The following is a 12,288-nucleotide window of genomic DNA, read 5'->3' as shown; positions in this document are numbered from 1 at the left end:
TGCCATACAAGGCGCTCAATACACCGGGAGCATAGGGGATTAAAGGCCTTGCCCAAGGGCCCTTAGAGATTTTCCAGTCAGGCGGGGATTTGAACCCATAATCTTCTGGACTCAAGCCCAACACCTTAACCACTAGACCATCACCTCCCCTAACCTAAGCGTACTTCTAAATCTAAAAACTGAGAAGTGTATTCATTATTCCTGTCTGCTAGTTATTATACGCTTAATCAACACGAATCTGTACTGTGTGATGTATCTGCATTTTTATTTTTATTTATTTGTTGTTTTTATTACAATTTTATTTATTTATTTGTTTTTAGACTCAGTTAACCTAACTCAGCAGCTATCTATAATTTAACACGGCTCTTGGAAAGCACGCGGGAGGGGCCCACGCCTCAACGCTCGTAAATCAGTGTTGCTATCTAAGTGGAGAAAGCCGTACCAGTCACGGCTACAACCTAAAAAAATACAATCAGCAAGTCATGCATTCAAACCACAAACATTACAACAATCACAAATTTTCTACACACAGAATTATCTCATTAAACAATAACACAGCGTCCAAACATGGGACTTAGGTGTGAGTTCACACAAAGGACTATTTCATTCGTGTTCACACCGGTCCCAACGTTTGTTTTAATTGTCAATGAGATAATCTCTGTCCTAAAACTAACTATTCGTGTCCTACTCCCAATTTCAACCCCACAGAATCATACAGAGGCTTTCCAAATAATGGTGGAATTCTTCCTCAAACCTAAAGTTATATGGAATACACACCATTAGGACCCCTTCTGTACAGCAAGCCACCCCACATTTATATGGAAAAAAAACAAACGTCCGGAACTTATTACCAAGGCGAATCACTCCTTCAAATTTCGTCCCTCATCAAGGCTCGGAACCCCAGCAATGAGAACACGCCCTTCTCGGCTTTGAAGACTCTCCTCTCTTCGGCTCAGCCGGACCATGAAACGGCTGGACTTTCCCCAGCTAATAAAATGACCATAAATATTAGATAAAAAGAGAAACAGAATCTTTTTTTTTTTACTGTGACTTTTAGGAACGTCCAAAATTAATAACGAAAATTTCGGGAGAGAGAGACCAACACTTTAATACAAACCAATATTACTTTTACAGTAATCAATATTGCAGAATTCAATAACAGGTTCCTGCTCACCATAGAAAAGAGGCGCCTTAAAATTGGTTGCACAAAGAGAGGTCCGCTCTCTTACCAGACGGGGTCCAAAGAAACCTCGTCTGGAACAGGTATCAACATACGGGGCATGGCGCCACTTGTTATTTTCCCCCCAGTTCTTTCTGTAAATACTGCCCCTTACAAAGCACAAACTCAAACTATTCCACACTTTTAAATTTAATCAAAGTCACAGCAAAAATAATATGCCTGGGCCCTGCAAGAACTTCTCTTACAGAACCCCGGACAATGGATACAAGCAGTTTTTATACAGGATTACATATGCGTAACAAAGGCGGACCTTATTTCGCAAAGTCTTTCTCTTATTGGCCTCCGTGGGCATTCAAGGGAGGTCCATCCCCCTGTCCCAGGCCCACGCAATAACGGGAGACATATGATTTATAATTGTAACCTAACTCGCTTATCCTAAGTGGTACAAACTGGTTAAATCCAGTTCTACATGCACATGCCAAAGAAGAACAAGGAAGTGAGAATAAGAATGAAACCAAAAATATAACCCTACATACAATAACTACCTTGATACCAAAGAATATAGAAAAACAAATAAAGAAAACCATAATCAGACACAGAAATATATCTAACACATGTCCACATCAAATCTACTTTCTTTCCAACCAGGTTTCTCTTTATCTCAACATTAATCACACACAATTGTTGTAGAAAACTGCTTGGTGCTGTTGAGCTGTTCTCCTCTGACTTAATATGTGTGACACATGTTGTCTGTGCTTTTTGTAATCAGGCACTTCTTCTGCTGATACACTAGTTGTTCACCGCACCCAGCTTGCATCTTGATATTGTTGCATTGTCATACATCCAGCAAACATTTACCACTGTGGATTATATTTTAAAATAATCCACACGATTACGCTCATATTCACAGTCACTGGCAAACATGCTTGGGCGAAATCCTTGGTATGTACCCTGTAGAATGCAATGAGTGAATGAATAGGTGAATGACACCAACCAATAAATGTTACCAGCTTGTATGTCTCCGTATTAAAAGGCCATACAGTGAGGGTATGCGAAGTAAACTTTAGGCCAACTTTTTGCACCTGATCAGTTGAAAAAACAAGTTTGTTTGTTTATGATTCTGTTTTCCACCTGGACAGACATGTCAGACATGTCCAGGTGGCTTGTTGCAGAGAATAATCTTATCATCACACACAGGAAGAAAGCACAGGCGTGGTTGAAGTTACATGTAGCTTGAAAAGACCATTGTTTGTCAGTTCCGTCCATTCCAAATGAAAGAAACTGACCATACAGTGGTTACCACACTAATGGACTCAAGCAGTAGTTATGCTGGTGACCACCACAACTACTGCTTGAATCCAGATACAACAACATGTATTCCAGAACAGGTCCAACCACTTTGTGACATAGCATCAATAGGTGTGTATTAATGTGTCCTAAACTGCATCATTTCAGTTCAGTTTATTTAATTTATATAGAACCAAATCACAACAGAGCTGCGTCAAGGTGCTAACTGCCTCAAGGTCTAACCTTACCATCCCCTAGAGCAAGCACACACTGTACAGGGCCCTTGGGCAAGGTCTTTAATCCCCTATTGCTCCCAGTGTGTATGAGCGCCTTGTATGGCAGGGTGAATGTGAGGCATAACGTAAAGCGCTTTGAGCGTCTGATTGCACATGGAAAAGCACTATATAAATGCAAGTCCATTTACCATTTCTATTTGACAGTCGTACGGAAATACACCCTCTGATGATATTGAGGAAGAAACCTCAGCAGACCAGAATCAGAGGGGTTAGGGCACAGCTTAGGCCATTCTAACAATTACAAGGTTTTTACAAAGTTTTAACAAAGGTGAAGAAACAGAAAGCAGGAAATCAAAACAATATGACATAACAACAAAAGAATATGTATTTGATAAGTCCACGCAGGCAGTTATGCCACAGGCAGGGGTCATCCAGCAGTCCTCTTGCTGTCAGCAGCCTGTTCCACTGCATCTCCATTCCAAACGCAGACAGCAGTGTGCAGTCTGTCAATTCGGCACCCTGTCTTCAGTAGCCATCCCATTATCTGTACCTCGGACAGAGAGAAAAAGAGCACAATCAGTCTCTCGGAAAAACTACACCTAAGGTATACACAGTAAAATCACCATGTAAAACTAACACTAACGTGTTAAATTAACACTGCCAGTGTGCATATGGTCCTACTCTGGTCAGAGTGGGACCATAGTTCACTGCCAGTCAGTTTGAACATTAAATATCTTGTCTTGTGGTCTATTCAATTGAATATAGGTTGAAGAGGATTTGCAAATCATTGCATTCTGTTTTTATTTACATTTTACACAACGTCCCAACTTCATTGGAATTGGGGTTGTAGTTGTGGCAATGTTCAGGAGTTGTTCACGCAAGTGGCATGAAATTTTGAACATTTAAAAATTTTCCTCTGTGCACTGGCACGCAGCCTCACACAGTTTATACACAGTTTACAATGAGTCCCTGCACTGCAGCCGATGTCTCAATTAACTGTAACACCTCATAGTCACTATAATATTAATAATTATGGATCATTTTACCAAAGCGTATTTTACCTCCTTTCCATGTATTTTTGGATTTTGGACAATATTCACGTAAAGAGTAAAGTCTCAATCTCATCTCATCTACTATGCAAATCGCAGGCAGAGTTTACACTCAGGCTTTAAAGGTTATCACATTTTGCAATAATTTAAACTATCTTTCACTTTGACCTTCATCTTAATTGGTTAAGGGGAAATTTAAATCATTTCCTGCACCCAGTCATGCAGGAAAACACAGCATAATTTTGAAGGTATGTCCACCTTTTGGAATTCATACACACAGTGACTCTGCTTGATTTAGTTTGCAGTGGCACAACGCTGAACCATACATTATCCATGAATTTAGCATTACAAAGTGCAAAGGTTATTTTATTTATTTATTTATTGTTTCATTTTTTACTACTGCAGAAGAGAGACAAATTCTGACTATAATTCAAAGCTTGCTCTGTGGACACTCGTCATCACAGCAATATTTTGCAACAAATGAATGAATGAATTTATTTGGCACACACAGACCCGAAATAACAAAGTAAACTCACATAGAAACAATCCAACAATGCACCCTGTGCCCAAAAGGGTGTAGGCAGAAGCAAAAGGTTATAAATGCCCACCCCTTTGACCAAAAAAGTAAAAATGTATACATACAGTTGTATGTAAAAGTTTGTGCACCCCTGGTGATTTCCATGATTTTCTTTTATAAATCATTGGTTATTTGGATCAGCAGTTTCATTTAAATATATCATATAGCAGACAAACACAGTGATATTTGAGAAGTGAAATGAAGTTATAGGATTTACAGAAAGTGTGCAATAATTCTTTAAGCAAAATTAGACAGGTGCATAAATTTGGGCACCCCAACAGAAAAAAATATATCAATATTTAGTAGCTCCTCCTTCTGCAGAAATAACAGCCTCAAAACGCTTCCTGTAGCTTCCAAAGAGAGTCTGGATTCTGGTTGAAGGTATTTTGGACCATTCTTCTTTACAAAACATCTCAGATTTGTTGGTTTCTGAGCATGGACAGACCGCTTAAAATCACACCACAAATTTTAAATAATATTCAGGTCTGGGGACTGAGATGGCCATCCCAGAACGTTGTACTTGTTCCTCTGCATGAATGCCTTAGTAGATTTTGAGGCAGTGTTTAGGGTCGTTATCTTGTTGAAAGATCCAGCCCCGGCGCAACTTCAACTTTGTCACTGATTCATGAACATTGTTTTCAAGAATCTGCTGATATTGACTGGAATCCATATGACCCTCAACTTTAACAAGATTCCCAGTACCTGCACTGGCCACACAGCCACACAGCATGATGGAACCACCTCCAAATTTTACTGTAGGTAGCAAGCATTTTTCTTGTAATGCTGTGTTCTTTTTCAGCCATGCATACCGCCCCTTGTGATGTCCAAATAACTCAATTTTAGTTTCATCAGTCCACAGCACCTTATTCCAAAATGAAGCTGGCTTGTCCAAATGTGCTTTAGCATACCTCAAGCGACTCTGTTCGTGGCGTGTACACAGAAAAGGCTTCCTCGGCATTATAGCATCATACAGCATCTCTTTGTGCAAAGTGCGCTGTTGAACGATGCACAGAGGCACTATCTGCAGCAAGATGATGTAGTACAGGGGTGGCCATGTTCGGTCCTTGAGAGCCACCTTCCTGACACTCTTAGTTGTCTCCCTGCTCCAACACACCTGAATCCAATGAAAGACTCATTAGCAGACTTTTAATGAGCCTTTCATTGGATTCAGGTGTGTTGGAGCAGGGAGACAACTAAGAGTGTCGGGAAGGTCAAAGGTCGATTTGGCCACCCCTGATGTAGTAGGTTCTTTGGAACAGGTCTGTGGGTTGACTATGACTGTTCTACAACTGTATGTATTTAAAAATATACCCATGATAACTAATACAAAATATAAATTAATCACTGAACTAAAATTTCAAAACACAAACATGCAAACAGCAGTGCACCATGCACAAACCCAAAAACAAAACAAAAATCAATAAACCTAATCATCACACCATAACAAGAAATTAAATGATTTTTGAAAAGCCTTTCAAGCCACCCAAGTTGCCAAGTGATTTTATGTTATCCGGGCACAAATTCCAAATATTAACAGCTTTAACAGAAACGCAATGACTTTTTACAGTAGTTCGAATCTTTGATTTTTAAAATAATAATGTTCCTCGGAAGTTATAACTGGAGTCCATCATTTTTAACAGGTCCTGGACATGTGGGAAAAGTTTATGTTTTACTTTAAACATAATTCTTATTGTGCTATACTCAATCAGATCCGTGGATTCATTGGCTCACGATATGTTTTATTACTAATAATTGTTATGGCTTTCTTTTGTAGTAAAAATATTGAATTTGTGTTTATTGCATGCATTGTTGCATCACACTATAAACTGAGAGACATTTGCCTCTCTGTTGCTTTTTGTTTGTTCTCCTAATTCTCTGAGGTCCTACGGACGATTTTAAGTCAACCCTAAGAAATTGCCCTTCAATTCAATTCAGTTCAATTTATTTTATTTGTATTGCTCCAAATCACAACAATGCTGCCTGAAAACACTTCACATAAGTAAGGTCTAACATAACCAACACCACCACCCCCCCCTTCCCCGAGCAAGCACACAGGAAGCAGTGGTAAACCCCCTTTCACACCGGGCCTGCATAGAGTTGCGTTGTTCTACACAGTATGCAGGACTGGCTGTGTATGTTGCGCACAGGGGCAAACTTGGCCTGCCTCTTCTTATTCCGAGGTTTTGAAGCTTCACTGGCAGCAAAGTTCAGCAGAGTCCAGCAGGATGAATAAAATCTAGCAATGCAGGTATGTACTGACAAAAATGTACTGACAAAAAACCTAAAAGGATTTTATGCATCACTACTCTTAGCTTCATAGTGGAGTAGAGCAGAGAAGGATTTTCTTTCACCAAAACAGATCAAATCCAGGCTTGCATCTCAGATGTACTTTCTGGCAATTTGTAGCTAAAATTTCAGGTTTTCTTTTTAAGAAATCCTCCTCTATACCACTTCATCATGAAGATGGATAACTGATGATACAAAATGCAAAGCTTGCACTGTGCATAATTTCTCCAATCACAGCCATGTAAGCCTATAACTTCTGGGTTGTCTGGGTTGTCTGGGTGTCTTTCCTCACTCTTCTACTTCTTGCACAGTCACTCAGTTTTTGAGAACTGTCTACTCCATGCAGAATTACCATAGCGTGCCATATTGTTTGTCTAGGTAATTGATGTAAATAATGTCCGAAACATATTCAGTGGCAGCTTTACTATCAGAGAGCCTCGTCCACAACTACCACAAAAGACTCCAAGCTGTCATTGATGTTAAAGGGGGCAATACACAGTATTAAGACAGGGTTATGTAACTTTTGATCAGGTTCATTTGGGTAGTTCTCTGTCATTTTGATTTAAAAAGAGGAATCACAGTTGTTTGACAATAAATGGCTTCACCCAACCACTAAACGTGAGTGAAAAAAAAGTTTTTGTGTTGTCATTCATATTCTCTTAAAAATGGCCAAAAAAGCAAAAATTTGCCCAGGGTATGTAAACGTTTGAGCACAACTGTATGAGTAAAGTCTGACTTTACCCACCCCCTGAACAAGCACATTGGCAACAAGGTGTTTTTGATTATAGTAAGAAGCCTCAAACAGACCAGACACAAAGGGATGACCAGCTGCTTTGGCCATACTAACAGTAACAAAAGACCACATAAAACAAAATGCAACAAAGAACTGTCAAATATGCAAAGGCAGAAATGTTGCAGCTAAGCAGCCATATACACATCCAGCCCAGTGTTCACAGCGACCAATGGCTCAGGCAAGACAGCCACGTGGTCAACATTTTCTAGTTTTTGTAAACATAATACTGGTCAACATTTTTTTTTTTTTGCATGGATTTTGAGAACTGATTAGGGTAATCAGAAAATGCCCTGGGAGGAGTCTGCCAGCAAACAGACAGACATTTTCAATTTTCAATTTATTTTCATTTATATAGCGCCAAATCACAACAGAGTTGCCACAAAGCGCTTCACACAGGTAAGGTGTAACCTTATCAACCCCCAGAGCAACAGTGGTAAGGAAAAACTCCCTATGAGGAAGAAACCTCAAGCAGACCAGACTCAAAGGGGTGACCCTCTGACTGGGCCATGCTACAAACATAAATTACAGAACAATTCACAGAACAATTCACAGAACAATTCACGGACGAATATACAAGAAATGCTATTGGCGCACAGGACAGGAGGGTCGCCAACACAAATACAACTCCCATCTCTGGATGGAGCTGCACCTTAAACAGAGAAAAACAGAATCAGGCATCCGAAAGACCAAAAATACTGTATAATTTGCCAGCATTAAACAACAAGAAAACAGAAAAAATACTAAGGTGATCGCTGGCCACCAGCCCTAAACTTCACTAAAAGACCCAGAATTTAGGTAATGTTGAGGCCGCAGCCCACTCCAATTAATAATAAATGAATTTAAAAAGTAAAAAGCGTAAACAAAACTGTACCAGTATGCTAGCCATATGAAAGGGAAAATAAGTGCGTCTTAAGTCTGGACCTGAAAATCTCCACAGAATCTGACTGTTTTATTGACGCAGGGAGATCATTCCACAGAACAGGGGCATGATAAGAGAAAGCTCTGTGACCCGCAGACTTCTTATTCACCTTAGGGAAACAAAGTAGTCCTGCACCCTGAGAACGTAAAGCCCGGGCCGGTACGTAAGGTTTAATTAGGTCAGCTAGGTAGGGAGGTGCCAGTCCATGATTAATTTTATAGGTTAGTAGCAGAACCTTAAAATCTGATCTCACTGGGACAGGAAGCCAGTGAAGGGATGCCAAAATGGGTGTAATGTGGTTGTACTTTCTGCTTCATGTCAAAAGTCTGGCTGCAGCATTTTGAACCAATTGGAGAGCCCTAATGCTAGACTGCGGTAAACTAGAAAATAGAACATTGCAGTAGTCCAATCTAGAAGAGATAAATGCATGGATCAGGGTCTCAGCATCAGCCATAGACAGGATGGGACAAATCTTTGCTATATTTTGCAGGTGGAAGAAAGCAGTCCTATTAATATTTCTAATGTGGAGGCCAAAGGACAACGAAGGATCAAAAATTACGCCAAGGTTCCTCACTTTGTCAGTGTGATGTATGACACACAAGCCGAGGCTGAGCGTTAACTGGTCAAATTGATGCCGATGTCTCACTGGACCAAGAACCATCATTTCAGTCTTATCAGAGTTTAAAAGGAGGAAGTTTCTAGACATCCAGGTTCTCACTGCTGCAAGGCAATCTTCTAAGGATTTTATGTGAACGAGATTACCAGCAATTATCAGCATGTATAACTGAGTATCATCTGCGTAGCAGTGAAAGGTAATCCCAAAACGCCACAATATGTTCCCAAGGGGTGCTATATAAAGGGAGAAAGACAGAAGACAGACCCTTGTGGAAACCCAAATTTCATGTCACTAAAGGTTAGAGGTAGTGTTACTGTACAAAACCCAGTGAGAATGACTGGTCAAGTATGACGCAAGCCATGCAAGGGCATTCCCAGTAATCCCAAAATGATTTTCCAGCCTATCAAGTAGAATATGATGATCCACTGTATCAAATGCAGCACTGAGATCTAACAGCAACAGATCCGTAGTGGTGTCCGAATTCATTGTAAGCAAAAGATCATTCACCACTTTAGTGAGAGCCGTCTCTGTGGAATGATATTTTCTAAAAGCAGACTGCAGTGGCTCAAAGAAATTGTTCTCAGTAAGATAGTCTATGAGCTGCTGTGATACCACTTTTTCCAGAATTTTAAAGAAAAATGATAGATTTGATATCGGCCGATAGTTTTTCAATACACTAGGGTCAAGATTAGGTTTCTTAAGTAATGGTTTAATCACTGCAGGTTTGAAACATTTAGGAACAGATCCAGAAGTTAAAGATTAATCATTTCCAGCACAGTTGGCCCAAGAGTGGGCCACAGGTCCTTAAACAGTTTTGTTGGTATAGGATCAAATAAACAAATTGTACTTTTTGTTGACATTATGAGTTTTGTCAGCATGCCTAGTGAGATATTATCAGATTCTGTAAATCTAGTTAATACCTCAGTAGTGGCGCCCACCTCAATAGCAGGGTGTAGTGGTTGGGTTAAGGCATGCCGGGATATGTTTAACCTGATGTCTTCTATTTTCTTCCCAAAGTAATCCAGGAAATCTTGTGTTGCCACGTGTCGAACAAGAACTTTGAGTTATGCTTGTTTTTGTTGATCAAATCAGAGTAGTAGGTCCGCTTTGTAGCCAATAATGCATGCTTATAGTCTAAGATAGCATCATGCCACGCAAGGTGAAATACTTCTAATTGTGAATGACACCATTTCCGTTCTAGACCTCTTGCTTTATACTTCACATCACGCAGATAATCATTGAACCAAGGTGACTGTGATTTGGGGGAGCGCGGTTTTAACACAGGTGGTGCAATCATGTCGAGTGTAGTTTTGAACACTGAGTTTAAACTATCCACAATTCTGTCTACTGACTGGGTATTTGTCAAACGTGAAGCTAAGACATCAGGCAGTCTAGCTTCGAGTTCAGTCTTAATTGAGGAGTTGATGCATCGCTGTAATGATATATAAGGTTGTTGTTCCACTAAACACGGCAGCGAAACTGTAAACTTAATAAGTGTGTGATCAGACACCACTCTTGTAAGAGGCATGATGTCAATATTCGTGACAGCTATACCACGTGCAAGAACCAGATCCAGGGTATTTCCACTAATGTGCTTCGAATCCCGAATGCATTGCCAAAATCCTAATGTATCCACAATTTCCATAAATGATTTGCAGAGGGGATCAGAAGGCTTATTTATATGAATGTTAAAGTCACCAATGATCAGAATGTTATATACACTAGTTGACAAGTTAGAGATGAATGCACCAAATTCATCTAAGAATTCAGAATATGGGCCAGGAGGCCTATATACAGTGACAAAGTAATACGACTGATTTTTATTCTTCTGACCTTGGCAATGTGTAATATCCTGAGCAGAGCGGAGAATCAGATGCTCAGATGAGTTATATTTGTAACCCCCAACAGCTAATAAGCTAAACCTAGATTTATAAATAAGAGCAACACCCCTGCCTTGCTTCGCATCATGAGGGACGTGATGGGCAGGCCTCATTTAAGGGGAGGACAGCTGTAGGTTTAAGCCAGGTTTCACATAGCCCAATCATATCTAATTGGTGATCAATAATTAGATCATTGATCAACAAGAGTAGCATATATAAGATGCCTAGAAGTAGGTTTAGGTTTGAGACATTCCATGTGCGTTGTAGGTAGCAGACACGAAATCTTTGCTATTGCTGGAACAACCACTGGGCCATCCTCAATTTCAACATCATCCAATATAGTAATGGGTATTAAGTTTGGAAAGCATATCCCTCTATGATTTCTATGGACACGACTACGGAAGCAGGCCACAGTCTCAACTTGTTGAAATTCCCTCCCTGGCAAATAAACTGCACTATCACCATAGTGGATTTTCACTAATTTCCCCGCTAAGCTAATGGATTCCACACCCACATTTGTCAAAAGCCTTGCAGGGTCTCTAATTACCTGCTCCATGGCCTGCTGTAGATCCCTAATGTTACCCTCCCTGTACAGCTCTATCTATGTTCGCAGACAAGATGGAGGCGCCTTTCCAGTAGGGTGGAGGCTGTCCGGCATCAGCAGGCCACGGCGGCCCCAGAATGAAGACCAGTTATCAATAAAGCTAAAGCCTTGCTGTCTACAAAACTGTGCCAGCCACCTATTTAACGATGTCAGCTTGCTAAATGCCTCATCAGTACCCCGGGAGGAGAGGGGACCAGAGACTATTAATCAATGCTGACACATCTTTCTGGCAAGGTCACAAGTCCTCTCTATGTCCATTTTTGTGACCTCTGAGTGCTTCAACCTGATATCATTGGTGCCAACGTGAATAACTATGTGACTATATCTCATGTCATATTCCTTCATCTGTCTTCCCTTCTGCAGCGTCAGCACCCTAAGATGAGATGCAATGTCGGGAGCTCTGGCCCCAGGAATACATTTAACGTCAGCCGGCGTCTGTAACCTGACTTTGCGGGTGATAGAATCCCCTATCACTAAAGTCTGGTGTTTCGGCCTGGAGACAGGAGTGGAAGTCACTTGTGGGCTCAGAGAATTCACATCAGGGAAATCCAAGGGGGAGAACTGATTCACAGTTCGCACTGGTGAGTGTGATAGGGGTGCCACAACCGGGCACCAAGCCCTATGGGGCTTCCTCCACCTAGCCACAGTCCAAAAGCCGTCCTCCACAGCCGGCGTTTCTAAGCTGATGCTAATGGGCTCACTAGCCGGTCCAACACTAACCTCATCTGGAGTGCCCGTAACATCTAACTCCACTGCGCTAAGAAGCTGCTCTAACTTAAGGACACGGCTCTTTAAGAGAGCCACCCTATCTTCCAACATCACGTAGGATTTACGGAGGGTGTAAAGTAGGTAAAGTAGTGT

General features: G+C 40.8%; 1 protein-coding gene across 1 annotated transcript in view; it reads left to right on the top strand.

Annotated features, from left to right (window-relative positions):
* kcnj5 (potassium inwardly rectifying channel subfamily J member 5) overlaps positions 1 to 12,288 on the top strand; it is a 228,198-nt gene that overhangs the window by 191,521 nt on the left and 24,389 nt on the right. The gene's annotated exons all lie outside the window — the stretch shown is intronic.

The sequence above is a fragment of the Thalassophryne amazonica genome, chromosome 4 (genome assembly GCF_902500255.1).
Source record: "Thalassophryne amazonica chromosome 4, fThaAma1.1, whole genome shotgun sequence".
In the NCBI taxonomy this organism is placed as follows: Eukaryota; Metazoa; Chordata; class Actinopteri; order Batrachoidiformes; family Batrachoididae; genus Thalassophryne; species Thalassophryne amazonica.
This window is presented reverse-complemented; position numbering and strand designations above follow the sequence as displayed.